Genomic DNA, 4,283 nt, shown 5'->3' with positions numbered 1-4,283 from the left:
TTGCTTAATACACACCCTGTAAAGAGAGTTTGGATTAGAATCCAGATTTTTCTGGTTTCTTTCTAAAGCTCTTGACCTTTCTAAACATTAGCAGCTGTCATATAATTGAATTCACATCCAGGCCCCTCTACTGATGATCTAAGCCATCTCATTTTTTTTCTTTTTTTATGTGCAGGAAAGTCATGGTGCAAAATGACACATTTGATGACTGGTGGGAAACTATGAGCCAAGGAATCTAATCATTCTCTGTAATAGGGCTCCTTTATTAGTTCTAATTAATCAGTAAGGAATTTCCCATCTAGCATTTTCAGTTCACAACACAAATGTAACATGAAAAAGTGTAGCTATATTAACTACAGAACTTCGCTTCCTTCCATATAGGCCAGGTATTAAGGAACTCAATGGTAGGGTAGTTCTCTAAATTTAATTTTCCTCCTACCACTATGTTTTTAACTCATTCCTCTTTTTCTACCTCCTACCCCAGTTAATAATGTACTACAAGACTCATATATCAAGGGAAGCTAGAAATAACCACAGCTTTGTTGAACCTTGGTTTCATTACTTTTTGCATATCTAAAGTCAGTCAATCTGGCCCAGGTTGAAGTTCTCTGGCAATTTAGACACCTCGGACCCCAGACTGGAGTCATTTAGCCCCAGTCCTCTTAGAAAAACATGCAGCAGCATCTCTCTGATTTCTGGGACCATGCAGTTCAAAAGACAAACTCGCCATCTCTCATAGCATCGCAGCTGGACGGTAGGGCTGTCAATCCCAGGACTTGATGAAAGCAAGCACTTCAAAAGGACAGTCTGCTCCGAGGCTGGAGTTCCCTGTACACTGACAGGCCAGTCATGTCTGTTCAGATATGGGGAAAAGAAAGATCACATGCTTACCAGTCATTGCCCCACACAGCTTTACAAAAAGTCTATTAATACTGTAGAGCTGAAAGCCTCTAACAAATATTCGTCTGCTGTTTCATTAAGCATCGCCCGGAGAGGGCTGTCAGCAGCCAGGAGGAGAAGAATGAAGATGTTTGCAAGGCCTGAAGCAAGCATGTTGCAGCTGCCACATCTCCATATGTCAGGCTGGCATCACCCTTTCCTCCAGCCCTAACCTGTCTGAATAAAAATGCTTTTCCTGAAAGTCCTGTCCCTTTGGAATACATACACTACGTTAAACAGTCCTGTGCTGAAGTGACTTGCCCAGGCTGGAGACCATTTACTCTTGTCAGGACTGAGGGCAGTTCCTGTGGGCGCCCACCCAGCATCCATCATTGTGGCACCACGCTGTAGTGTGAGTCCCAGCTCCTCAGCCTTCTGCCCCATTTAAATGGGGATCCTTAAAACAACTATAGCTCCTTCTGTCCCCAAGGAAAAGGAAGAGCAAATCCTAAAGCTTGAGCTTGACCGTTTGAGTTTGAAAACACAAAGCCTTAGAAAAAGGCTTCCTCCCTTCAGTACCTATAAATTCTTACAACCAACCAGTTCTCTTTATTTATGAAAACAAAAAAAGTCTTTAAAAAACCCTCATTTTCTCTTTATTACACGATATAGGTTCATTGAAGTCAAATTAGAAATACAGGAAAGCAAGAAAAAAATGTTTGAATCATTGCAATCCCACCAGCCACTCTGTCATTCTTCAATTTATATATATTTTTTATTTTCAAAACAAAATGAATGGGCATGATGTTTAGTAACCTACTCTTTTGCTTAGTATTAAATCTCAAGTATATTTCAATGTCTATAAATATGCTTCTATAGTATTATTTATGGCGTTCCATGATGTGGACATTCACAGCGGAGAACCTCAGGTGCAGATGATAGAGGTCATGCTCTTCAGTTCTTGGCCCATCAACATTGGCTTATGCCTAGGTTCATTTAGTTTATCTCTACACTCCCTTTTGTCCCCCTCTCCCACCCCATAGACAGCTATGTTAATGGTTTATCTTTTTGTCTTCTTACAAAATAGAGATATAATTGCTTTGTATGCATATATTTTTAATTTATAAAAGTGATCGTGTTAATATGTCATTTTGGGTTGGTTTGTTTCCATCAAGCCCTGTACGTCAATTCCCAAACTGGCCCCTCATATATGGACGTCAAGAAGAGACCAGAGAAAGAGGCCGACCAGTCCAGATTTGGGGGCGGCAGCTTTAGTAAGCAAGAGAAACTTACATGTGAAGCTTCTCTACAAGACAAGTAGATCTCCACAGCTGCCCTCCAGAATCTTGCAAATTTATGTAGAGACTTAATTGGGTTTGGTCATGTATACCATCCAGATGGTCTCAATAAAACCTCACTCTCTCAAGGCTGCATCCTTCAAAACGGCTCCCACTGTGGGAATGGTGGGCAGAGTACACAGTCCAAGGGCGGGGAGGGCATGAGGAGCCTCCAGTTGCCTGGGTCCAGCTCATGGGTCAACCAGCAGTTATGGCCTCTTGATGACCTCCTCCAGCACTATATGTTTAAGATTCAACTACATTGCTATAGCTGTATCCTGTCCGTTACTTCTAACTACCGTATAATACCCCAGGGTGGACGTCTTCCACATTTTACCTAACCATTTTCCTAGTGATGAACACTTGAATTGCTTTGAATTCCTCTCTGCAGAGATAATGCTGCATTGAATATCATTGTGGAAATGTGACATTTTCTTAGGATAGATACCCCGAGTGGAATTTATGAGTCACTTGTTTAATTTGACTAATTATTGCCACATGGTCCTAGAATGGTTGCCCCAGTCTGTAATCATGTGCATGGGTGCATGCGGTTCATGCTGTTCCTATAACCCCACTTCCCACCTACACTCTTATCCAGCTTTCTCTTTTTGCCAGGCTAATAGATGTAAAACTTTATCTCATTTACTCTGTATTTCTCCAGTTCTTAGTAGAATCAACATGTTAATAATGTTGTTATCCCACCTAAGAACATAGAATGTCTCCCATTTATTCAGATCATGCTCTAATTTATTTAATCATTTCTCTATTGTTGGATATTTAGGTTGTTTCTAAGGACAGGAGAAAGAGAAAAAGGGGGAAACAAGCTGTTTAGAGACCCCATGAAACAATGTGAAAGGAGAGGAAGGAGATGGCTGGGTGCTCTGGTGGCCACCTGTCCTCTGCATCTGGTACTATGTCTTTTCTTTTAGCACTTCCTTACTTTCTGGCTCTACAGGCCCCTCTTCTTTTTTTTTTTTTTTTTTTTTTTTTTGAGGAAGATTAGCCCTGAGCTAACTGCTGCCAATCCTTCTCTTTTTTTTTTCTGAGGAAGCCTGGCCCTGAGCTAACATCTGTTCCCATCTTCCTCTACTTTATATGTGGGATGCCTGCCACAGCATGGCTTGCCAAGCGGTGCCATGTCCGCACCCAGGATTCAAACCTGCAAACCCCAGGCCGCTGAAGTGGAACGTGCACACTTAACCGCTGTGCCACCAGGCTGGCCCCTCTAGTACTATGTCCTGAACAGTCACATGCTTGGAGAATGTTAGCTAAAGATGGAGAGGACGAGAGGAGAATGTTCAATGAAGTTCACTGCCTAATCCTTCATGAGTAGTAATGGCTTTAAAAATAATCTGTAGATGAGGTCTTTCCTTTTTCAAGACCCACAAGATTTAATAAATGATTTTAAGTTATAAACAGCTGGGATGGAGTGGGAGGGGGAGGTAGGTGGGAGAGCAGGGTAGTTTAGAAGCAGACTCTGTGGCCTGGCAGTGATGGCAGAAGAGACTAACAAGCCACCTGCCCAGGATGTCTCACCCTTGGATTTGAAGGCCCCTTCCTTTTTTTCCTATTTTGTTAGGAAATTTCCTCTTCCAATCTATGGAGCAGTTCTTCAGCTCATTTGACTCATAGACCTGACAAATGCTTCTGCTATTGGTTGATAAAATTAAGATTAGAGAAGAATTTTACAGGAAAATCATTTGGCTAAAAGTCAGGGCCAACCCCAGTGTAAAAGAATCCCAATGTCCTGTAGGGGTGGGCACAGGAGCCTGTTTTGTAAAGAGTCCTCCAGATGCTTCTGCTAATAAACGAGTATCTGGGAGCTCCGGGAGCCACACTGGGCTGGCCCATTCCTCTGCATCCTTCAGGCTAACTCCCCCTGGCTTACACCTTCTCACTCTTAATGTATCGGGCAATTGATTCTAGCTCAACACTCAGGTCCCACAGTCATGACTTGCTTAGAACTAACCACATCTTCTCTTGCCGTAATTCAAGTTAATTTCCTCTTCGGCATTCAGGGCACATAGGAAACAATGTCAGCTACCTCTCTTGCATCTTATACTAATA

This window comes from Equus asinus, chromosome 10 (genome assembly GCF_041296235.1).
Source record: "Equus asinus isolate D_3611 breed Donkey chromosome 10, EquAss-T2T_v2, whole genome shotgun sequence".
Taxonomy (NCBI): Eukaryota; Metazoa; Chordata; class Mammalia; order Perissodactyla; family Equidae; genus Equus; species Equus asinus.
This window is presented reverse-complemented; position numbering follows the sequence as displayed.